Raw genomic sequence first — 26,878 nt, 5'->3', positions numbered from 1 at the left:
CCTTTTTGTAGATTTACTTAAGGCTCTATGAATGCAAACATCTATTTTATTTAAAAATTTAAAGTGTGGGGTAGGCAAATGGTATGATATAGAAAACTACCAATTTCCCATTTAAAATGTTTTATGAAAGCACAACTGCTAGGAATACAAAATGCTTTTTCCTCTCCCTTCCCCTTCCATTTCTGGTAGGCTTCGTGTTTTCTATTTACAATGCTCTGTTATTTAATCCATAGCAGTACGCAAAACACTGAAGGGAATGCCTACCAATATTTTAATTAGCAATTATTTCTAAACAACTCCAAAGCAGTACTCAGTGAGCCCCCCCCCATCTTTAAGTGATGAAGTTTTATTTTTGGATCACAAGACTGTGGTTATTAGCTTTCCCCAAAAAAACCACAGCATTAACTGGTAACTGAGGTAACACAGTACATATGATAGGTGGGAATGAAGACACTGCCCTTCCCAGGAATTACTTAGAAACTATTCCCCCCCCTTTTTTTTAAGAAACATTTTTATAGATGTTTTTGGCATGTTCTAAAATTTGTTTTTATGATGTTTTAAAGTTTTTGGTGCTTTTGTTTGCCACCCTGGGCTCCTGCCTGGAGGAAGGCAGGGTATAAATCAAATTATAAATAAATAAAATATTACTAGTGACATCATCACTGCAGATCCAGTTAACATGAAAACAAAGATGTTATGAGGCAACTTTTTGAGTCTGCAAAACTAAGGGCTGTATCCAGCGTTCTCTGCCTGCTACCACAAGGGCTCTTGCACTAGCAGATGGGTGAGTTTTAATGTTCTGCAACAGGGTACTTCACAGAATCATAGAATAGTAGAGTTGGAAGGGGCCTATAAGGCCATCAAGTCCAACCCCCTGCTCAATGCAGGAAACAGTTGCGGAAACTCATTGCCCAATCTATTGTGCAACAAAGTTATCAGCAATTTGCTTATGCATTCTTCTGCACAACAACGTTCCACTGGTGCAAAACATTTCACCAGCGAAACAAGTATACTGCTAAGTAACTCTAACATAGTGCTACATTGGATATTACTGTACACTAAACTAGTTAGTGGCAGATCTTAAATTGCTTTCTACCTAACCTCGGTGACATGCATATACTGTTGCAGAAGTCAAAACACCCTAATGCTAACACTATTTCTTGCAAGCAATCCCTCAGTTGCATAGTCTTCTTTAAGATCCTGTTATACTCACATTGACACACATAAACTTTTCTCACTTGCATTGTCTATATATTCTTCCATCTCTTCTTCCCTTTCTCTCTTTTCCTGTCTACAAACGATCGTCATGATACTGGTAGTGTGACCCACCTTAAGTTAGTGCCCAACACATTTAGTTGAAAACTAATACTCTCTGTCATTCTCTATTCCAGCTTCTGTAATGACTTCCCACAATTCAAAGTTATAAGCGAGGCATTACAAGAGCCTTTTAGTAGCCTGTCAAGCAATACTAACATATCAACAAAGTCTCAAAGCTGATTAATCAAAGACTAAACAGACATTCTGGACCTTCATCTTCACATTTCATCAACAACCAGGATCATCTGTTGCTAGTGTAATTTGAACTGTTCACAGTAGAGCCCTGACTGACAGTCCTACAAAGAGTCACCTACTGATATTGTCCTGTGTGGAAGACACTAATTAGTTATTGGTGACATAGCTTCTTTGTATGTCAATTGAAAATTTAGAAGGATACAACAAATTGTAATAAGGGAGAAGCCCAGACTGCGGATGCAGATGGAAAAAAGTTTAAAAGCCAAATGATGACAGTATTATCACTTGCAGTGTACACACATTTATTTTGTCCCACTGTCAACAAATGTCCACTTTTACCAAACAGGTTTTGAAAGCTTTTGAAACACTATAAAACCCTGCCAAATCTGTCTGACCAGAGAAAACACAGCAGAAAAACAGTATACACATCATGGGACGAAACACTGTTGAATCTGTATCTATTATGAACCCACTTTGAGTGCAGTAAATGCAAAAAGAGCTATCTAAACAAACCTAACTTGACATGACAATTATGAGATCTATCTCACCACCCAGTCACCTGTTATATTCCACCTCTATACAAAGATTCACTTACAGGCAAAAACCCCTTGGGGTTCTATCAAACTTTAAAAAGAGGGGAAATTGGACAGCTATAGTGAATGCACCAGGGAAATAGGAGACCTGACCTCCTCTATGATATATTGTACTGCCCTACAAATTTGCTAAAATGCAAACACAATTTGGGTTGGTCTTTCACAGTCCAATCCACTTCCTCTCTAGCTTGGAAGAATTTGGTAACATATGCTTATTTTGCTTCTTTCCTGTGTTACTAATGTTTCTACAGAGAATCTAACGTGGAAAACTATATATCTCTCATTATAAGGAGGGGAGCGGAGGGGGAAGAGGCAAGGGGAAGAGGCAAGGGAAAGGCCCTACTCCCCTCATAGAGCTACACTCATCAGAAGAGGGGCTGACTGTTATGCCACTCAGGCCACTGGAGCTTTGTCAGGGGAACAGGAGTCTCCTAATAACTCTCAGCAACTTTCACAAACTACACTTCCCAGGATTCTTTGGAGGAAGCCATGACTGCCTCAAGTGAAATAAATGTCTAGCATGGGTGTGGCCATCTCATCAGCCAAGCCAAACAACTGTGAGTCTGGCTTTTAGAACACTGACAGTTGGTTCCTACTGAGTATCCCTGAGTAGACTTCAATGTTAAATTTATTAAAAATCAGCTATGCATTTTTTAAACTTTTAAACTGTACAAGATGAAGGTCAGAGCATAGGGCAAGATCAATAATAGGATTACAGGTACTCTGTGAAAACGGCTGACTATTAATTAATTTCAACAAATTATGGGACCACTGACAGAAAAAAGTCCAACAGGAGTCTGATTTTTTCCTCTTGTTTTCCACTTTGAACTCTCAATTTTCTCTTAGTGTTTTGTGTATCGCCATGAAAACTTAGAAGGTTGTTAAGCAAGTGTTTCTTAGGCTAGGACTATAAGTTTTGTTAAGATTTTCTTTTGAATTAGCTTATGAGAAGCAGCAGAATGGCACGGGGGTTGTTTTCAATTTAACATGGCAGAATGTGAGGTATCTATGCTGGCTATAGTATACAGCCACTCTTGTGGCTGTATAATACATGCAGTTCAGTGTTATATTTTTAGTCATTACATCTTAGACCTTAGAATTAAACTCTATGAGCCACTTGCAAGTGCAGCTGGACTGAAGACACCTACCAACCCCTATGTATTAAAACAATCTATAAAATTAAAGGCCAGTCAAACATCTCAAGAAAGCTTAGATGGAGAATCCTCAAATATTGATAAAGAAAAGTGGAACAATGTTTATGAAAACAGAGGTAAATATTTAATGGGCTTTACAGACAGATATTTTTATGTAGTTTTTCTCACCAACCACATAGAGACAAGGCCATAAGCACAAATGCCACTGTGCAGGTGATGTAACATATATATATAAGCAGCAAGTGTCATCCCTTTGTTTTAATGAAAAGATTAAAAAAACACCACTTATCAATTCCACACCATCAAGGTATCATCATCAGGCAAACAATTCTTGGTATCCAGACAATTACAAAATAAATTTAAACCGTGGAGGCTGGTCCATATGGGTGGTTGGGACACTGCTCCACCAGTCTCAGTCTGTCCCCACCTGCCTGCCTTCTCACTTAACCAGTCTTTGAGAAGAGACACACTTACTGTTATACCAGTTCCAGTGCTTCTCTTTTCTGAAAATGGGGGCACATCTCTATTGTATGTTTATTCTAAAAAAAAAACAGCGTCAGGGAGGTTTAACAACTGATTGGTACATTGACCCGTTTGTCTTCCAGGTGTAGCTAATGGAAACACTTTGCTGCAGGCTCAGGTAGAGACAGTGATTGGCCCAACACTGTGCTGTGAGCAGTCCTGAAAGGTCTGAAGGCATCAGTGAGGAAGGGAGGTGTGGCTAGTAAAGGGCAGTGGCGCTTCAAAATGCGGCCAGAAAAACTGAGCAACTAGTGTGCCCATACCTTAAGAAGTGGCACTCCCTGTTGGCTTCCTCCTCCTTAGTTTCAGTGTTGCCCCTGCAGAACTCAGCAGGGAGAAGGATGGGGGTAGAACTAGAATTAGTTGGTTCTGCCTGTCATGGGTTCTGGCTCCACCTTCTGTTGGGCTCCGTGCCTTCTGCCCTATCAGTTCCAATGTGAAACCCTAACACTGAATTGAACCAAAGTTGTTTGGACTTCCAGTTTTAAAGTCTCCAAAGTCCCCCTTAGCACTTAGCTTACTGGCCCTGTGCTGACCAAACCCTCTGAGATATCAGCGTACAGAAGCTAGGCTAAGGACAGCTGTAGAGGGTGTAAAACTCCTTCCTGTAAAGCAGCCTTCCCCAACCTAGTACCCTCCAGATGTCTTAGCTAGCTAGATGGCTAGGGGATGATAGAAGCTGTAATCCAAAACATCTGCAGGGCACCATCTTAGCCAGTATGGAGTAGTGGTTAGAGTGATGGACTAGGACCTTGGAGACCTAAGTTAAAATCCCCACTCAGGCATGAAATCCATTGGGTGGCGTTGGGCCACTCGCTATCTCTCAGCCTAACCTCCCTCACAGGATTGTTTTAAGGATAAAATGGAGAGAAGGGGAAGCACGTATGCCACCTTGAGCTCCTTGGAGGAAATGTGGGATATAAATGTAATAAATAAATAAATAAAATCATACAGTCTCACTTTAGATCTGACAACTGCATCAAGAGACGCAGGACGATCAAATATCAGAAATTAAAGAAAGATTGAAAAACTGTTAGGGAGATCCCAAAAGTGCACAAATGTCTGTTCACTGAGAAATACCCTTCATATGTTCAACTGTGATCTAGGCTGCTTTCACACATGGGGCTGATTGAGTTAGTTTAACGGATTTGTAAAATCCCTTTCACACTGCAGTACCTGTTGCATTAAGAATCAGCAGCTTTTTCAGCCGATATACCAGCATTTCGCGCAACTGTCTTTCACACCACTTGTTTTTGTCCCTCACCCATGCACACTGTTCTCCACTGTGTAGGAGGTCTAAGATCTCATCCCATTGCCATGCAAGCCCTCTCCCTTTAGGATCTGACTTTTTAAATTGTTTTAGTTGTATCAAGACAGGGGTATGTGTGGGAAACGCTGCTGCTATCTGAGCCAATGCCGGAATACCAGTACAACATTCGTCAGGCAACACACACCCCCACCCAAGTAAAAAGTGTAAACGCAGTGCATGCTGGGATGCCTGTCATGTGAGCGGCTGCAGCTAGCGAAAGACTTCTGCAATCTTCCGGGTTCCCAGCCTTGCTAACGGATTATTTCTAGTATCATTTATCATGGAAATTCACGCTAAACTTCCAGTACATTCCACTAGAACTCTGAAGCTAGTTTGTGAGTCATGTGAAAGATCAAATATAATGCGCAAATTACCAAGTAAGAAATCATCAGAATAATGGAATAAAGTGCAGTGTGAAAGCAACCCTAGTAATCTGAAATAGACTTGGATGACACTCAAATAACATGTTAATATTTTCACATTAACAGAAGAAGCTTTATTTTTATGATTTGTGATGAGCACACGCATTCAAAAACTACCGATTTGGATATGAAATGAGCTACCCATTCACAGCTAACTAAAATTCCTTTGTACTTCAATAGAAGTACATCAGATCAATATGACACTTGGAAGCCATATCTAATCCACTTTTGTTGTTGAGACATTATTGTATACTACTGTTACATTTTTAACATTTTGTATCTATAACCCTGATAACTACATATTTTTCATGTTGAATTTCTTCATAAAATCCCTTTTCGCCTTCCTTCTGCACACATGCCTTCTCCACACGTCAGCAGACAGATTCCTCAGCATCACAGGGGAACAGTTCTCCTGCATGGATTGAAATACAGATCCACGAACAAAACATACTTTTGATATTTGTAGCATTACTGTTATTTGTGCCTACTTCCACGAGCTACTTCCAGACCAATATGTCTAATGATGGCAATTATACTACCAGCTGCAGTCCCCATAGCCCTGTAACTGAAGCTCAGCAACTGGCTTCAGCTCCTTGGCAAGAAGCTCGTTTTTATAAACCTTTATCCCACTGGAAATATACATTACATGGTAAAGCTCTCTAACGGCAGAGGTGACCTTGCATCAGCTGAAAGGATACGCAGATCACTGAAAGAGGAAACAAACTGGGAATGTAAAGTTTGTTTTAAAAAATATTTTCATTAGAAATACACATGATATAACCTCTTCTGTAGTCAGTATCTAGATCATCTGAGCAAGATCCTGAACCACCATTAACATAACACTTTTTTTATCCAGAACAATAAGCATGGGCTAAACTTGCTTACATCGCTTGATGAACATAGGAAGCTTTCTTATACTGAGTCAGACCACTGGTCCATCTAGCTCAGCATTGTCTACACTGACTGGCAGTGGTTCTCCAGGGTTTCAGACAGGAGTCTCTCACAGCTTTACTTGGAGATGCCAGAGATTGACCTGGGATCTTCTGTATTTAGAAGCACAGTTCTGGAACGGATCTTAAGAACCATGATTTGTCTATGGATTTTATACTTCTGTAAGCAAAGTTACTTTTATGACAAAACAAAAGAAAGCTCTGAAGCCTTAATTTCAAAGCAAGCAGAACTTTTTGAGCATGCTATTTTAGGCAGTAGCTGCAACTTGTAATATGTTCCTTAAGAGTCAGACCAGTTTTACGAGACAAGACACATCAGTTGTTTTTATTTCCAGAATCTGCACAATTTATTTCACCCGATCTGCATTATGTACAATTGTAAAGTTTTGTCACTCTTAGAAATATTCCTGTTCCAAATCCTAAAACAGGAGGTCATTCCTTCTAGAGAAGAGCTCGGATGTAAGGGCATAAAACAGCAATCAGCAATTAATAACATGCACCTGCAAAATCACGAGTCCCGAAGAACAGGAAAGCACACCTCTGTCAGACCACTCAAACAAAACAGTCACATTTCTAGGATCCATCAGGGTCAGCCCTCACATTAGGTAGGCTGAGACAGCTGCCTGAGGCATCTGGTTTTAAGTATCATGAAAGGGAAGAAAATTATGAGTTATTTAATTTATTACTGTATTTTTATTCCCAGTGAAAAGCATTTGTGGGATTTTCTGCCCCAGGCACCAAAATAACTTGGCCAGTCTTGTATACTATACCTTAACCAGGTGTATGCACATGTTATTTGCTATTGTGCCTCAGACAACAAAATGTACTGGGCCATTTTTATTTCAATTAACAATGGGTGGTATTAAATGCTAGTTCTACTCAGAGGAGACCCATTAGTTAATAGACTTAGATTCTATTATAATGCATAATAAGATTATCTTAGGTTCATTCATTTCAGTGGGTCTACTCTGAGTAGGACTTAGCTGAATACAACCCAATGCATTTTCAAAGTTCAAGCTCTTAAAATGGTTAAAGAGAGAAGGAAAGCAAAAGCAAAAGGAGATAGAAACACGGTCAGAACCCTAAATGCAACAATATAGCGACTAGTACGTAGGGACAAAGAGAACTATTACAATAGTTACTGTATAGAAATAGAAGAGGACAACAAAAAGGGAAGAACAAGAGCCCTATTCCAAGATTAGAGAAATTAACGGGAAATTTAAACAAAGAATAGGGATGTTGAATAATCAACAGGGGAACACACTGACCAAGATGAAATAAAAGGAAGATGGAAGCAATACACTGAAGAACTCTATAAATGAGATGCAAGGATGGCAGATTCATTCATGGAGGAACTGTATGATGCTGAACCAGAAATTTTAAAATGTGAGATAGAAGCTTCTCTTAGAATACTGGGAAGAAACAAATCACCAGGAATAGATGGCATACCAACAGAGTTGCTACAAGTTACTGAGACTAAATCTGTCCAAATTTTGACAAAAATTTGTCAAGAAATATGGAAAATAAAACAATAGCCCACAGTCTGGAAGTGTTCAATATACATCCCAATTCCAAAGAAAGGGGATCCCAGGGAATGCAGAAATTATTGAACTATTGCCGTAATATTTCATGCACGATGATGCAAAAAGTTCTACAACAAAGGCTCTTACATATATGGAGCGAGAAATGCAAGATGTCCAAGCTGGATTTAGAAAGGGAAGAGGTACCAGAGATCATATTGCAAATATACGTTGGATAATGGAACGAATCAAGGACTTTCAGAAGAAAATCACCCTGTGCTTTATAGATTACAGCAAAGCCTTTGACTGTGTAGATCATGAAAAACTATGGAATGCTGTAAAAGAAATGGGGGTGCCACAGCATCTGATTGTTCTGATGCACAACCTATACTCTGGACAAGAGGCTTCTGTAAGGACAGAATATGGAGAAACCGATTGGTTCCCCATCGGAAAGGGTGTGAGACAGGGAGTATTTTATCCCCCCATTTGTTTAATCTATATAATGAGAAGACATGATTCACTAGAAAAGACAATAATGCTGGGAAAAACAGAAGGGAGTAGAAAAAGAGGAAGGCCAAACAAGAGATGGATTGATCCCATAAAGGAAGCCACAGACCTGAACTTACAAGATCTGAGCAGGGTGGTTCATGACAGATGCTCTTGGAGGTCGCTGATTCATAGGGTCGCCATAAGTTGTGATCGACTTGAAGGCACATAACAACAACATATGCAGAAGATAACATATGGAAAGTGGGATTGGACCAAGATGAAGGAGGTGTGAAAATTGGAGGGAGAAATATTAATAATTTAAGATATGCAGACAATACCATACTACTAGCAGAAACTAGTAATGATTTGAAACGAATGCTGATGACAGTTAAAGAGGAAAGCACAAAAGCAGGACTAGGCTGATCCACAGCCTGATCCATGATCCTTCAACAGTTTTTATCCTGACAATGTGACAGCAACTTTAATGGTTCACAGGTGGAGGCCAATGGTAAGGTAATTGCGTCCTCGATAGGGCAATTTCTTTCATCTGTGTAAACTGGGAGCTTCCACAGCACAGCGTTTGAATACTTATTCAAGCAACATGTTTCAGTTTTTCATGTTTCTTACAAACATTTAACGATACCATACTACTAGCAGAAACCAGTAATGATCTGAAACAAATGCTGATGAAAGTTAAAGAGGAAGGCACAAAAGCAGGACTACAGCTGAATGTCAAAAAGGCTAAAGTAATGACAACAGAAGATTTATGTAACTTTAAAGTTGACAATGAAGACATTGAACTTGTCAAGGATTATCAATATCTTGGCACAGTCATTAACCAAAATGGAGACAAAAGTCAAGAAATCAGAAGAAGGCTAGGATGGGGGAGGGCAACTATGAGAGAACTAGAAAAGGTCCTCAAATGCAAAGATGTAGCACTAAACACTAAAGTCAGGATCATTCAGACCATGGTATTCCCGATCTCTATGTATGGATGTGAAAGTTGGACAGTGAAAAAAGCTGATAAGAGAAAAATCAACTCATTTGAAATGTGGTGTTGGAGGAGAGCGTTGCAGATACCATGGACTGAGAAAAAGACAAATAATTGAGTGTTAGAACAAATTAAACCAGAACTATCACTAGAAGCTAAAATGATGAAACTGAGGTTATCTACTTTGGACATATAATGAGAAGACATGATTCACTAGAAAAGACCATAATGCTGGGAAAAACAGAAGGGAGTAGAAAAAGAGGAAGGCCAAACAAGAGATGGAAGCCACAGACCTGAACTTACAATATCTAAACAGGGTGGTTTATAACAAATGCTACTGGAGGTCATTGATTCATAGTGTCGCCATAAGTCGTAATAGACTTGAAGGCAGAGCTGTGGAGTCGGTACACCAAACCTTCGACTCCGACTCCTCTATTTTTCTATTGTCCGACTCTGACTCCACCCAAAATTGCTTCCAACTCCACAGCCCTGGAAATGTCTTTTTAAATTGGAAGCTGTCATAGGAACATTTTTATCGCTGCCTGAATATGCGCTGATCTTGGCATCACAGCGTTTGTCTTCATCTGGGTCCTGTGTCATACACTGACACACAAAATGTTTTCCATCTTGAGTTATGGTGAAATGCTCAACTACAGCTGACTTCATGGGAAGCTTCTTTGGCATTTTGAATTTATATTTTAAATTTGTCAAATTTATTTTGAAGCCGGAGTTGGAGTTGGTACATTTCTACCGACTCCGACTCCACCCAAAATTGCTTCCAACTCCGACTCCACGACTCCAACACCACAGCCCTGCTTGAAGGCACATAACACACACACAAATTTTTAAAAAACCTGATCTTTGCTCCCCCCTTTTTTTGCACTTGCAGTGTTGGCACCAGTGACCAAAATTGCTATGCAGACTGATTAGACTCCAGTTTTAACCTTAGCCTTTTCAGTTGAGCAAACACTGGGAAAGTGGAATGGCTTCCACTCACAGCATCAGAATAAGTCACATGCATCCCCAGTTACCACCATTTTGAATCCTAAACATACTTTGTTTATTTCAGGCTACTTTATATAACACAACATTTCTGCAAACTTTAACCCATCACACGCATCTATACAAGAAAGTGTAACAATTCTAGTTACACATACTATATGAGTACATGTACACTTTGTGTACAGACATCAATTTACATGCATGTAGGATTGTCACACACTACCACCTACACAGTGTCTTCTCTGTAGAAATGTTGTAATATCTGTTTGTCCTTAGAGACACACAGTAAAGTTAGGAGAAGCTAGAGTCCTTCCATGAGATACTTCTCTTCTGTCATACTGTTTGCAAGAATGTTCAGTGCGCTTTGATGTCCTTGGCTCTCATTTGCCCTCTCCTTACTGGCTCTGCAATGCATTTTTAAAATTTCTTCACACATATCAGATCCACTGTAGGTCAAACTGATCTCCAAGGCTATTTTACCCAGGAAGTGTCAGGTAAGCAGTTTGGATTCTGTGTGTGTGACTAGAAGCAGCTCCACGTAGGCGAGAATGGAAGCAACCAAACATAAAGAGGACTCGGTAAAAATGATATTTTCTAGATGTTCTATACTTTAAAAATGACACTGACAAAAATAATCACCTTAATTACTCAGTTGAAAATTAGACTAAAACAAATGAGGGAATTCACAACTCTACCTGTGAAACTTTAGGCTGCTTTAGGGTTGCAAAGATGGTAACTTTGAGATTGGCCTTATCTTTTGAGGCTCTCTCTCCCTGTAGGAAGGACTGTTTAAGAAGATAGTCATGGAAGCCTGTCTTCAAGGTATGTTATGACTCCACTCTAAGCTTCATTGCCAAACACAGCAACCAATAAACATGAGCAGAGAAAAAACAACATGGTGATGTCATCTGACATCATGTGTTTTGTAAAAATAGACTTTGGAGGAGAAGGGAATTGGAAGAAACATAGGACTGATGATTGTGGAAGCAATATGGATGCTCTGCTTACTGAGTAACTCAACAAGCTGAAACTCAAGCTTACTGAATAAGGACTTCAAAAGGCTAAAAAAAGACAACTCTATACACCTATGTATTTGTCTATTATTGTTATTGTTGTTGTTGTTATTATTATTTAATGTTACCTATTTGATTATTCTATAAAAATGAATTTAAAAGATTTTTTAAAAAAGGTTTAAGTTTCATTGATTTCAACAGGATTTAAGTGGAATTCACTTAGGGCACAATCCAACTTACATTTACGTCAGGCTGAGGGGAGTTGGATGCAGTGAATCTCCAACTGAGCCAGCTAGGTCCCAGCTCAGCCAAGCTACTCCGGCATAAGTCCTTCAGCCCGGCTCAGCCAGCTCAGCAGAGACCAGTGTAAGTGAAGCTGGTGTAAATCCTGAAAAGGGGGCATTCCAGGCGCATGTCGGGAGCATGTCAGGGAAGGGGCTGAGGGGAGGGGATTTAGGCCACATCCAACTTGTGTTTGGAGCACTCCTGCAGGTCCCAATTCAGGCAAAACTTACTCCAAGAAAAAGGTTGATCTTAGAAAATAAATACAATACAAGTCAATGGAGATAGCTTACTCCCCGATAGGGGTATTTGGGAGAGCAGGCTTTTACTTTCTGGTCCCTGCATGTAGCTCCCAGCTGAGCCAGAGTTCAGCCAACACAGAAGCTCCTGAACGGTAAATGGATGCGGCAGAACTTTACACTGGTTTCCCCTGAGTTGGATTGCTCTGTTAATCTGGATCCAACCCCTACTTACCATCATCAGATTTATTTATATGCTGCTTTTCCAAACTGTGCTCAGAGTGGCTCACAAGAAAAGTAAACATATCTACATAGGTACAGCAAAAACACTGATATATCTATGACTAACACTTCATAATGCAGGATTTATATCCGCATTAGATAGGTATTGTACCTACAATTAAAATAGTTCTGGTTTAAGTTTAAAAGAACAACACTTTTTCCAGAAATGTCCAGGCCGAAAGTTTGCAGCTTCCTACTAGGAATTTCAATACATTTACAAGAATTTAATCATGCAAAAATCCCACACATTGGAATGTTTCGCTTTTTAGTTTCCAAACTCCCAGCCTCACTCCCTACCACTAAAAATCCCAATGCATAAAAATTTCAAAGCATAGTTACTGTCTCTTTCTAGGAGGTGTTTCTTCCTTAGAGCCATCATGCTATACATTGTTCGAAACTCATTTTGATTAACACAAAAGGTATAGCCTGGGCACAGCTGCACAATACAGATTGCCTGACCTCTGTCAATTTGCTTCCTCTCTCCCACTTTTCCAGTACTATAGTTACCGAGGCCCCTGCTCTGCTTGCTAATCTATACATAGTACATGACACATCAGCGCTATCTCCACCCTAAAGAGAGAGAATTGCTCTTAATGATTTCATTGGAACAATGCTGCTCCAAAACACATGCCTAGAGGAAAACATGAAATTACTGGTAACTAAGGAGGGAACAAAAGGGAAGGAAAAGGTAAGCTGAATGTTACAGAACAGCATTACAAATATGTCAAAAATAAATGGTTTTATTAGCTTGGGGGGGAAATTATCTGCCATCTACCTGAAGTGGTTTCTATTTAAGTAGCTGAACTTTGAAACACTGAACTCTATGGAGACCACGTGGGTGATTAGTAGAAAATGAAATGTAACATTTGAATTGCCTGCTGCTACCTTAGCACATGTTTCTCAATTTCAGAATATACAAAATTCCAGCAAAATTCCATGTATGTCTATTCATTGTTCAGTAGTGCTTACTTGCAGGAAACTAGGTATACAATTGCAGTTAATACCAAGGTAAATAATCTACTGATCCACATATGTTGCTTAATGCTAGAATTTCCCACTTGCAGATGAACATTTCTCTGGAGATCAACATTTGTCTTCGTAATTCCATTTGTCTGTCACTAATTAATATCTCAGTCTAGCATGACAAAGAATCCCACAGTATGGTCTAAACAGGGCCGGCAAAATACCGATTGGACTGATTGGGCCCAATTGGACCCCATGCTTAGCGGGGAGGCCATGCTCGTGGGGGAATTGCACCTTAAGGGCTTAGTGGGGGGCCCAGGGCCAGCTCCAGGCATGCCAGGGCCCTTGGACACCAACCTGCCCTGGGCCCCAGCACTCTCCTTCTGCGATTCGCAGCAGGATTAGACTGTCTAAAGGCACATGAAGTTACCACCTTGCTGAAGCTAAGCAAGTCTGGGTCAGCACCTGGGTAAGTTATCACCTTGGAACTACATGTATGTTGCTTTGAGTTCCGTGACCCAGAAAGACTTTGTAGGTATCAATCTTTCATCAGATAAAGCCGTACAATAGAGTATCTATAGCAAGCAAGAATTCCTTACATATGGCATAATTAGTTATGTTCATTCAGCATGTCGTTTATCTTGATGTCTAATAACAAATTAGTTGAGAGAGAAAGTTCTGAGGGTGATGAAATTAACAGGAAAGTCAGATTCTTCATAGGAAGCAGACTTCGACTTCTATATTAACCTCAAAGATAACAACCTTCTCAAATGTATACTCAGATGGGAGACAGAAGTGTTTCTAAGCTATACCAGTTCTTGAGACCAGTTCATCCACATTCAGTTTTTTCTTTTAAAGTCCCTATTTTAAAAAGGTAATGTAAATGCTTCCAAAATATGTGACTATTCACAAGGCCAGCAACACATGATGCTCAGTCATGTGAATTAGTTGCAAATCTACTTTGTTTTAAAAAACCATCCACAGGGACTGCCAACAAGATAGCACAACAATGGCTCAGAGAAGAGAGGTTGTTAGCTCTTTCCCCCTTTCCAATTGGTGCTGCATGCCTTGAGCAGCAAAACCTAGCCGGGTGAGGGGATTTTTATTTATTATTGGTTTATTTTATTTTTTTAAAACAGACATATATACGTGTATAAACAAACACAAAGTACAAATGAAACCACTATAAAATCAGCTGTACAATTTTAGTTGGAAATGGTACAAGGGGAAAGGTTAAAAGGCCCTCACCTCTGTTCCAATCTTATTTTCAGCTTCCATAATCCCATTTTCTTATATAATATCCAGAATAAATGTCACGCAGCTAAGCATCACATGTAGTTTGGTCCACAGCTGTGACATTCTAATGGTTTGTTCACAGCAGACTTACTTCTGAGCACTCACTTACTACCCTCACCCATCACAATTCCTACTGTGTCGTGCTGGACAAGCTTTCTGTGAAATTCTAAACAGTGGGGCATGATGTCCCTGGCGCAGTCAATCAGTTCTGCCTACCTGCACTGTGCTTCTTCATACAGAACATGCAGAAAGGCAAATGACACATCTATTTTAATTCTAGGGAAACCACTGACAGACCAAAGACACTCAGACTTTCCATGGCAAAGCCTCATTGACATCACTGTGACTCCACTAACATAACTGTCCCTCAATCTTTATAAATCTTTGCAAGGCATTCAACCTGTGAAAGCCAATTCTCACCACTTCTTGTCCTGTACTTTGCACACCACATTGCACTAAAATAGGATGCATAAATCAGCCCTAATTTTGAACATCTTAAGCACCCAAGTGAAATTGACCCTTTCCAGTAAACAGCCTTTGAAAGCCTATAAATCCTTCACGGCTAGAGTTCACTGAAACAAACTCTGACATATGTAAGAAGAATTTTACGATGAAATAAATAAAAGCCTCCCCTCCCACTCAAAACCCCCATCACGTTAGACATTTCTCTACCTGAACCAAGAGGCAAACTTGGGGATAAGCAACCAACCTAAGCAATCACCATCATTCATTCTGCACCATTCCCTGTTGGCTGCAAATGCTGGCACCAGGGAGATTCCACAGCCTCCACCCTCACTGACCATAGCATTGCGAATTTAAGTGACATAGGGACAACTGAAGCTCCAATCTTCAGCAGTAATCCTGAAGAGACGGGCTACTGCTTCATTGCCCTCTTAAGGGAATTGTTTCCTAGCTCTGAAAATTCTTCAATAATTTCTATGCAGCATGGAAGTACGTAGGTTGCACTAGTCCTGCTTTAAGCCAATCCAAAAGTGCAGGAAAACTCTTTCCTCCCATCTCCTGGTATTAGCTGATTTACAAGGAAATTGAACATATAAGGAAACATGATACTGCAAGGAGGTTTTATGATGTTTATGGAAGCAACTGAATGTCAAGCTCTTTTTTGCTTACAGAAAACTAGCAGTTAAGGAAGAAGGCTGGACCACATACTACTCCCTGGCACAGGAGCTTTTGATGTAGCAAGTGCTTTCAATCAACTCATGCTGTTGAGTTGGGACTGGCCTGCAAAATGAGAGAGAACTAACCCCCAGGCCTTCCTTCAAGGAACACCTTCAAACAGAACTGTAAATATTGTCAGCCCCCACCCTCTTGCGGATAGATGTTATTTCCAGGGAAGTTTCAGACATTCCAGATACAACCCAAAAGACCAGCGTTCAGGAGGTCAGGTTGAAGGCAATTGCTCATTTCATCAATTTGAACTGAAGTGAATTATCTATTTTTAATCCATCTGAACTAATGTCATTAATTGGAAGGTGACATGCTAAACCAGCATTCTAAGCAAATGCCTCCACTCCCAAAGTTATTAGTCTGGTTGATACATTGGGGGGGGGGAATTGTTAGGATTTTAATCTTCATCTACAACAGCGTTGACTTTGCACTTCTTTTTAGATCTACAGTGCCTTGCCAAAGTAATCAGACCCCTGACCAATGCTCTCATATTAATGAATTATAAATGGTATATTGTAATTTCATCCGCTATTATATTTTATTTTGAAACACAAACTCAAAATCAATTATTGTAAGGTGACATTGGTTTTATGTCGGGAAATGTTTGTAAGAAATATAAAAAACTGAAACATGTTGCTTGCATAAGTACTCAAATCCCGATTAATATTTAGTAGAGCCACCTTTCACTGCAATAACAGCTTTAAGTCTTTTGGAGTAGGTATGTACCAGCTTTGCACACAGTGTCAGAGGGATTCTGGGCCATTCTTCTTGGCAGATTTGCTCCAGGTGGTTCAGGTTGGTTGGATGTCACTTGTGGACCGCATTTTTCAAAGAGCACCACAGATTCTCAATGGGATTGAGATCAGGACTTGGACTGGGCCACTGTAGGACATTCACCTTTTTGTTCTTGATCCACTCTAGTGTTGCTTTGGCCTTTGTCCTGCTGAAAAGTGAATTTCCTCCCAGGCTTCAGTTTGTAGTGGACTGAAGCAGGTTCTCTTGCAATATTTCACTGTACTTTGCTCCATCCATTCTTCCTTTGATGCCCAGTCCCTGCTGATGAGCACAGCACCACACTTCACTGTAGGGATGGTATGTCTTGAGGCATTGGCAGTGTTAGGTTTGCACCACGCATAGCTCTTTGGGTTTTGACAGCTCTAGCTTGGTCTCATCTGACCATAAAGCCTTTTCCCACATCGCAGCTGGGACACTTTTATGCTTTCTGGCAAACTCCAGATGTGCTTTCACATGGTAATGGCTGAGTAACGGCTTCTTTCTTGCCACCCTCCCATCCAGGCCAGTGTTATGCAGTCTTGATACGGGTGACTGGTGCACCATTACTCCACTCCCAGCCATTGAAATCTGTAGCTCCTTCCAAGTGATTGTTGGCCTCTCTGTGGCTTCTCTCACAAGTCTTCTTGTTCAAGCACTGAGTTTTGAGGGATGGCCTTTTCTTGGCAGTGCCTGAATGGTGTGATGCAGCTTCTACTTCCTGATTATTGATCCAACTGTGCTCACTGGGATATCCAAACACTTGGATATTATTTTGTACCCTTTTCGTAATCTATGCATTTGTATTACATTAACTCTCACTCAGAGCCTGGAAAAGTTACTTTTTTGAACTACAACTCCCATCAGCCCAATCCAGTGGCCATGCTGGCTGGGGCTGATGGGAGTTGTAGTTCAAAAAAAGTAACTTTTCCACGCTCTGCTCTCACTTCTGTAGAATGCTCTCTGCTCTTCATTTTCCTTCAGATCCACAGCCTGACCAATGATCCTTCAACAGTGGGGGTTTTATCCTGACAATGTGACAGCAACTTTAATGGTTCATAGGTGGAGGCCAATGGTAAGGTAATTATGTCCTGAATAGGGCAGTTTCTTTCAATTTGTGTAACTAGGAGCTTCCACAGCACAGGGTCGAATACTTATGCAAGCAACATGTTTTTTATGTTTCTTACAAACATTTCCCAACATAAAACCAATGTCACCTTACAATAATTGATTTTATGTTCCAGTGTTTCAAAATAAAATATCATACAGAACGAAATTACAGGTACTATTTGTAATTCAGTAATATGAGAGCATTGTTCAGGTGTCTGATTATTTTTGCAAGGCACTGTATGTTGTACGCAACCTAATCATTGTAAGAAAATGCTGATGAGCCAAGTAGGGCTGGGTTATCTGCTTGGTAAGATCAGCACTTCAAGTGGTGGACAGCAGGCAAAATTTCCAGATGTAACTGGGGGCACTTGGAAATGACCTTGTATAAGAAGACAAAGCAATGCTGTCACCATTTTAGCATGCAACTGTGTTTTTCAGACTACCTCAGAGAAACGTATTCAGACCTAGTTTCTCAGCTAATCAACCTATAAACGTTGCACGGGATTCTGAGAGGTTGTTCTAGGGCAGGGGTGGCCACTCCGTGGCTCTCCAGATGCTACTGGACTACAGCTCCCATCATCCCTGACCATGAGCTGTGTTGGCTGAGACTGATGGGAACTGTAGTTCAGCAGCATCTGGAGAGCCACGGAGTGGCCAGCCCTGTCTAGGGTGAACACATGATTCAAGTAGGGTGCTGCCTAGGCCTCTCCAGCCTCTCTATCACCCTTAAATGAACTCAGTGTGTCTTAGGACACAAGTCTTCAACTCTTGAGTCAGAAACCATTACCAGATCAGAGCGACCCAAGCAGGCTGCAAGAGCAGCACAAGCACCATACAAATATATGGCAATACAAATTAAATATATATTTGACCGAAAGGTGCTCCCAGATTAGATCATCCAACATTTGCCTGTAACTATATGAAGAGCTAGTCCCAGACCAAATGTTCTGCCACACAAGGAGCTCTTTGGCACTCCCTCCATTTATTCATCATTTGGATGGCTTATTTTCATTTCATTTTACTGTATGCATGTTTTATCACTATCATGTAAAATGATACATTTGTGAGTATGGATCTGTTCACTGCCACTCATGTACACAGCACTGGTTGAACAGTGCCTCTAAATTGACATTCTCCAACTGCAGAGTCCTCTTACTAAACGCCTTCCAAATGCAGAGAAGGATTTGAATGCAATAATGGTAGTTGCCAAAGGTACTATATGTTTAACAATGGTGCAGTGCCACTACACTAGATATTGCATAGCAGACTCAACAGAGTGACCAGCCTGCTCTTCTGGGACACCTGGTAACCTCTACCCTTCCTTCAATGTAGTTCATATCAGAAAGACTCAAAACTGTTATGGCCAACACCAACATCTAAAAATGTCTATCCATCTGCTTATGCAAAGGGGCTTGCACTTTCTTTTTTTCCTTTTCAGTCCCGCCCCCCCTCCAAAAAAAACCCTGCTCTTGATAGTCCTCTGCAGGGCTTTATGGGGGAGGAAACAAAGAAGAAACTCAGCTGCTCAAGTGGATATCTGACCAAAAAAGTACTGGCATCCTTAGGCTAAGTGAAGTTAGTTAACTTTGAACAACATAGCATTAACTTTTTATGACCTCTCTCTCTCTTTTTGAAGTGCACACCATACCTGGAGATACATTATCAAAGCAGCATGGGTATAATCAGTGTGTTTATTTTCCACAGTAGACATACATCTGCCTGACTGGGTTCCTAAGTTTTACTAAATATGTCTATTTCTCAGAGAAAATACATATTTATTTAAATTATTTACAGAATTTCTAGGCCCATCTCTTCATCACACATAGCAATCACAGGGCAGATTCCAACATATTATAAAAAAACTGATACAATTAATGATCAAAACAGTATTTGAAACAGTAAAAACACAGCAGCACAGAATAAAATCTACCATCTTGAACCATCAAATTTCCTCCAAAGAGCAAGGAAAATAGGTAAATTTTAACTTGGCAAGAGAATTCCAAAACCATAGTTGCTATCCACACATTCAGGGAGAGAGAATTTATAGAAATGGGCCACAACAGAGAAGACCCTACTTCATGTCATCGAATAGTAGGCTGCATCTACCAACAAGATGGGGGAAGTCCACACACACACACACTGACTGCAGGGTGTAGGCTGGTAGGTATGGAAACAAACATTCCAGCAGATTATTTAGTGCCTTAAAAATCAATACCAATACCTTAAATTGGGTCCGGTAACATATAGGCAGCCAGGGCAGATCCTGCAGAATAGTTGCTATATCACTTTATGCAGATGTACCTGTTAGTATTCTGGCAACAGCATTCTGCACTAGCTGGAGTTTCTGGACAATCTTCAAAGGATGCCCCATGTAGAGTGCATTACAGTAATCTAGATGTGAGGTTACCATACTCTACAGTGACAAGGCTATCTCTATCTAGAGCTGGTAATAGGCACTTCTCTCCATTTAAGTCACTCAAGTTGGATGAAAGAGTACCCTCAGACTACAGACTTCCTCTTTCAGGGTAAGTGTGACTCAATCAAGAAGAGGCCGTACACCCAATTCCTGTACATAGGAACCGTACATAGGAACCAACAGTAGTGCTGCCATCTTGTCAGGAGTTTTAGTTTATTGGCCCTAATCCAGCCCATTACTGCCTCCAGGCATTGATTCAATATTGGCACAGCTTCATCTATTTCAGTGGTACGGAGAAATATTTGGGTATCAAACACCCTCCCTGATGACCACCTCCCTCTGAGGGTTGCCAGTTCTCCAGCTTTTACCTGGAGACTCTGGTTTTTGGGGGTCCTCTCCGGGTGAGTCACCTTAATCTCCAGACTCTTAGGTTTCATTTTTTTAAAAAATTAAGTTTCTAGGTCATCTGGTTCAAAAGATATAAATCAAAATGTCAGCCACTGCCCCCCCAATTTCTGTTAGTACCAACTGCTCTAATCCCTGCCCTTTCAGGTTTTTAGCCAATAAGTCAGGGTTGTGATTGACAAGATTTGTTGACCCTCCCAGGCAATACATAATCCCCATTTCAAATTCTGAGAACAGTTTCCTTTTCCTGCTTGTCTCTCATATCAGGAATTCAGTAAATATATAGCTTTCATCATCATAAAGAGTACTTTCTCTGGACAAGATTGGGATTTGCTTCTGAGCAAACATGCACAGGATTGCACTACAACAGAAATTCACAGCAGGATCTTGGTGGGCATACATAGTAAACAATTTTAGTTATAATTATAAAAGTCTGCATGCAGGTTTTTTTTAATTAGTTGCAAAAAATGACATATACATTTTTTCTTTCAAGTATTTTTTGAACGGAAGCTTTAAAAAGTGTACATGCTGCAGTGTAATACTTTTCTAATTAAAGAGTCAAATAAGTTTAAATCTTACTGAACTGTTGAAGAGGGCAGTTTATTTGTCTTATTCATAGCCTATTTTGAAAACCTTCCCAATATGTAGCTTTTCTGGGAGTAATGCTGCAATGGTAATTCCACATACCTGGGAGTTTACTCCATTGAATACAGTAGGATTTACTTTTAAGTAGACCTGGTTAGGATTGTGTTGAAAATCAATGGGGCTTTTGATTGAACATAGAAACGGATTGTGTTGTAAATCTTTCTCTCCCCCGCCGATCCTTTTCTTTTTTAAAAAAACAGGCAGAGCTTACTTAGGTGTCACTGCTTTTATTTTGTAGGAAACTAACAAGTTTTTTTTAAAAAAAATGTTCTGCAATGGCCAACTGGTTTTGACAATAAATTATTATATGGGGTGTATGTATTTTAACATCTCCAGGGTATGCGTTTATAAAATATTTCCAACAACCCTGTGAGGTAGAGTTGAAAACCAATAGCTTCGCACCAAGAAATAAATCGCTTTAAAATCCAATAACCATATAACAAGTATAAAACAGTTGCCAAACAGCTTAAAGGGCATGATTCTGAATTTTGGATTGGGTGACTGAAGTTCCTTATCACTGAATTGCAGTCCTGTGCATGCTTCCCTGTCTGAATAAGCTCCATTGAATACATTAGGACTTGCTTTTGAGTAAACATGCATAGGATTGCACTCTAAATATCTTTACAGGTTGTGTAAACAATAAATATCCTTGACATCCATGCTTATACAAATATTTCTTCATACTATGTCTTGATATGTATCTGATTTCACACACTTGTAAATTTATTTATTTATTTATTTATTATTTAATTTATATCCTGCACTTCCTCCCAGCAGGAGCCCATGGCGGCAAACAAAAGCAGTAAAAATACTCTTAAAACATCACAAAAACAGACCTTAAAATACATTAAAACTAAACAACTTTAAAAACATTCTTTAAAAAAGGTTTACAAATATCTTAAATAAAAAGGGCTATATTGTTTAGGGAAAAAAGGTTTTAAAAAACATATTAAAAGCAATTAAGTGTGCCCTTCTTCCTTAGGGTGGTCATGGTCCCCCTCTGTTGTTTTCACCCTCAGATGCAGATTAGGCTGAGAGATGGTGCAAATTGGGTTGGGTATCAAAGGGAGTTTATAGCAGCCCACAGAGTAGGCAGGAAAGGGTAGAGAATCTTCTTAACTCCTACTCATTTCTCAAACCTCTCTCTGCAGTGAAGGGTCAAGTCTGTAAAGAAGTTTGGAGCAGCCATGTTAAAAGGCAGGCAAAGCAATTCAGGCAGGGGGTTGCCAACCCTGCTTTGATATGGATATCCTTGCAGAGGATCCCTAGTCAAGCCTTACCAATAGCACAATACTAACAATATCTACTCAGAACTGTTGAGTTCTGTGGGGTTAGTCCCTTAGTAAGCATGTTTAGAACTACATCCTTCAGGGGTATCCATCTTTAGTCCTGAGTGCTCTCAACTAACGTCTCCTCAACTTTAGGCTCCCTTTTTCCTACAGTGGCCTTCTGGTGACTGGCATGGCCTGAGGGCATTTAAACCCTTCTTGCCTGAAGCAAGTAGGCTATATTAAATGTTCCTTATCTAGGCTGTTTAAGCAGGTGAGAAGGAATGATCCTGTCACTTCAGCTAGACCTGGAAACATCCTCATTTAGCTAAGATTTCTATCTTAATTTCCAATCAAAGAATTTTTTTTGTTTGAGTGGTATGCTCCGAGCAACTGTGGTTGATGCTTAATGTATCATGCTTAATGACATCACTAGGGCCTGCCCCCTATGACATGACTAGGGCCTGCCCCTGAAATCTCAGGGCTTGGGATGCTTCTGACATGGCAACCCTACCCCCGCCAGTTGTTTCATATAGCTGTTAAATAGCATTGGAGATAAAATGAAACCCTGTATGATGCTACTGCACAGTTGCTAAGCAGAAGTCCTGAATGCTCCTCTCTGTAAATGACTCTGCAGGTAGGAGTGGAACCACTGCAACACAGTACCTCCAACTCCCAATCCACAGATCTGCTCCATGGTCAGTGGTATAAAAAATCATCAAGAGATCAAGGAGAATCAACAGGGTCACATTTAGAGATACTCAGGGCAGGGGAAATGGAAAAATTTGCAAAAAGCCACACATTTTGTGTTTTTTCCCAATTTCCTCGAAAAAAAATTGAAAAATGTGTGTGTGTGTTTCAGTTTTTCCCATTTTCTTCCAGGCCTTCACATCTCTAGTCACATTCTCACAGTCTCTTGTCCAACAAAAAGAAAGCAACCAGAGAAACCAAGGCAGTCTCGGTACAAAATTCTGGCTAGGAGACAGATTAAGATGGGTCAAGATCATTATTACAGCCCTCCGATATTATGGTGCCATAACTTAATAGCAGGAATGTGCCTGCAAATGGGTATCTTCAAAACATAACATCAGAAGCAGGCCTAACCTATATAATCATCATCACACTTAGATCTCTTAGAACCTTCCTTAAGTGCAGGCAAAAAGCAGTGAATTAATGTACAATAATCCACTTAAATGATCAGCCCATGTGTCAACTCTGAACCTACTGCAAATTATTTCAGGAAAAGTCACAGAGGTGTATTTGCTAATATGAGCAACTCCACACACACTCCTCCTGCAAGTTTGTGTTCTTCACATGCAGAAAACTAAGGGTGAGTGACTCAAGCCATTTCCTCTAGAATAATTATCTTCTCTAGAAGGAACTTGAAATTTACCACATTAGGCTGAGATTGTTAAGGCAAATGAGTTTCAGGTTTTGCCATTAATTTTTTCTGGAGTAGTTCCAAGATGGGACACTTCTACTATATGGTTTCATAATTGCAGGGTAATTAATTGCATTTCATATCATAATGCCAAGGTGCCCATTAAAACAGACTCCAAAGTAAGAACGTGCCAAGGCTGAAAGCAACAAAGGTACCATCCTAAAAACAACCTACAACTACATTTTTTTAAAAAGACATGGGCATTTAATCTGGAAATTTCCTGCCTCAGCTATATCCTTAAATCAAATCACTTACTAGAAATCTTCAGAATTAAAATAAACAAATGAGCAACAAGAAGCAGTAACCATCAGGCACACCAGCTTTTTACGTGGAAAAGCAAACATGACTAAACACAGTGATATACCAAGCCAATTCAATCCTAACCGAGAAGAATATACAAGGCTGAATTACCTTTTTCTTTCACCATGGCCAGAAAATCGTCTTTGCAGTAGAAGCAGCACAGATTGAGGTGTTTTATAAAGGCATACGCACACACGCACTCGTGCTGTCTTTCCAGCAGTAGTTGGCAAAGATGAACAAACAATTGCCCAGAAGACAGCCTATTCCAGAGACATATGTATCATTTTCCCACCAGATCTGACGTAATCAGAATGCTTGATGCCATTTCTCTCTCTCTCCTTCTCTTGTCTGTTTTACTCTTCCTAATGTCAGCTCATTCCCAGAGAATGGACTCTGCCCCTTTTACAGCAGGGGAAGAAAGAAAAAAACATCACCGCACAGCAAATAGCAGCCTCTGAGTAAGGAAGGCAAAATTCCACTGTCTAATCCACAGTCACTGACACCACCTTACAGTCTTCTGACATGGCATAACAGAGCTGGCAAGCCAGGACTCCCCCAAGTGACAGATACTAGAGTACAAGTGAGAAACACCACAGAAACTGTTTCAAGTAACAAAAACAACAAAAATTACTGGGGTGTGTGTGTATATTTATTTTTCACACAGAGAGACATATTTATATATTTATTTCTGTCTGCCAGACTGAGATAGAAACAACTTGACATGAATACAGAATCGGAGACAACACAGGCTGCAGCAAAGTTATATATATATATTTCCAGTTTCAAGGGCCAAGTGTTTTCAGGGCCAAGTCCAAGCACAGAAAAGTGTCAAGATTTGCACTTTTCATAAAGTGCATTATGGAATACGACAATGAAACAGGTGCAAAGTGACTGTATGATCACCAAAATGTTTAAAGTGGTTGCAACAAAGTTTACTGAAGACAACTAACCAATCAATTAAGTGAGTACAATTCCTGATATGGAAATCTGTCCATAATTCCCACAACCAGCAGACTGTCAATCAAACCTGACCCATTTTGGAATTATTTTGAAATTTAAACTCAAAATCAACACATGCTGGGAATGTTTTTGCACCAATATTCTTCTTCTTTACTTAGTTGCTTCTACTACATTTTCCCTTCATAGTCAATTCAAATATTCCTTGCTGAAGAATCTTGGGAGTAACATTTGTACCCACAGACTACAAATTCATATACAGGTCCCCCTGCCAGGCAACGCCTTCTACATAGTATGAAGGTAATGTATCATTTCTGTCATTTTTCCCGCCATACTTGGGCGGGGTGGATGGGGGGGCAGGGCTCAGCTCAGTCATATTCATGACAGCTCCTTCTCCTGATTGCATTTTCTAGAAGAAAACGGAAGACTACTTCACATAATCTATTCCTTCCTAACATGAGCAATCCCCAAATTCTCAGAGTATGTCCTTCCATGGATAAATATAAGAGATGGGGTAAGTATTTGTGGATATGGCCAGCAAGAGTGAGGAAAATGCCACCAGAGACACGGGCATTGCTACTGGCCATATGTAGCAGTCTGGTGCTGGCTCTTATGCTTGTTGACATAATTGATTATGCGAAGAAAAAACCCTGGGAATATTCATATACTTATGTGAAGAAAAAGAAGAGGCCTTTAGCAATAGTCATTTGCTGAAGACAAACCAGTCAGTACATTGCTTTTACCTCCATCCTCTCAGATGCAAGTCCCTCCTATTTCCCGAATACAACAAATACTACTACCTACATCCAAAAAGCAAAACAAACTCATGCTGCCAATGTGTCAGGCCCAGGATGTGACTCAGGAACCAGACCAACATTGTAGTTAATTCGTGTTTTATTAGGGTAATGTCCAAACAAAGACTGCGTTTTCTCATGAAGCAATACAGGGATACAGGTCCTGCGGCATTGGGAGAAAGTTGACAGAGCAAGGGACTTCTTCCCGCCTGTTCTTTAAGAAGCGGCCAAACGGGCGCGCAATCTTTCGCTCCTCCTTAACTGCCCCTCAGGTACTGCCCGCCTTCCCCCCCTTCTCTCCTGTCTTTTCAGCTGTCTGCGTGTGCGCGGTGAGGGGGGAAGCATCACCCCTCCTCTTCTGAAGTTTCCGATTCCAGGATGGGGGATAGGGGAGGGGCTGATGGTAAACTGCCTCCCCGCTTTTCGGCTGTGAGCAGCCCTCCCTCTTCCCCCTCTTGCTCTGAGCCTGAAAGAGGGGGAGGCGTGAGAATGTCCAGGGAGGGCTCAGGCTCCCCGTTGCTAAGCGACCTTATCACTGGCAGTTCCTCTGTTTCGTCTTCGCTCCAAAGGGGGGAAGTTCCTCCCCCTTCCCTCTGCCATCCATCCGAATACTCTTCTCCCAACTCTCCGGGATCCAGCTCCCCGGGATTGGGACCCCAGCTCTGCCTTCCGACACAATGTTTGATAACCAAATGCCTTTCTTAAGGAATTCTTCTAGGGTTTAGCTGGAATATCATATAGAGCAGGTGTTCCCAAACTGTGGTTTGTGGACCACCATTGGTCCATGAGCTTCATTCAGGTGATCCACAACCTGTCTGTATAAAATATTCATACTTATTTTAATTGCATTTTTATTGCTTCCATTATTTCATATTGTATTTTGTTGTATTACAGTTTGAATTCTATGGAATGCAAACTGTAATAAAATAAAATACAATCTAAGAAATAAAAGCAATAAAAAGGCAATTAAAAATCATACAACAAATTGCTAAGACATGCAGAAAAATCATTAAGTGGTCCGCCATGACCTTCAGCAATTTTCAG

The 26,878-nt window shown here is 40.4% G+C and overlaps 1 protein-coding gene across 1 annotated transcript in view; it reads right to left on the bottom strand.

Annotated features, from left to right (window-relative positions):
* ABLIM1 (actin binding LIM protein 1) overlaps positions 1-26,878 on the bottom strand; it is a 261,923-nt gene that overhangs the window by 190,432 nt on the left and 44,613 nt on the right. The gene's annotated exons all lie outside the window — the stretch shown is intronic.

This window comes from Rhineura floridana, chromosome 7 (assembly GCF_030035675.1).
Source record: "Rhineura floridana isolate rRhiFlo1 chromosome 7, rRhiFlo1.hap2, whole genome shotgun sequence".
Classification (NCBI taxonomy): domain Eukaryota; kingdom Metazoa; phylum Chordata; class Lepidosauria; order Squamata; family Rhineuridae; genus Rhineura; species Rhineura floridana.
Note: the sequence above shows the minus strand (reverse complement) of the source record. Positions and strands in the feature narration are given on the sequence as shown.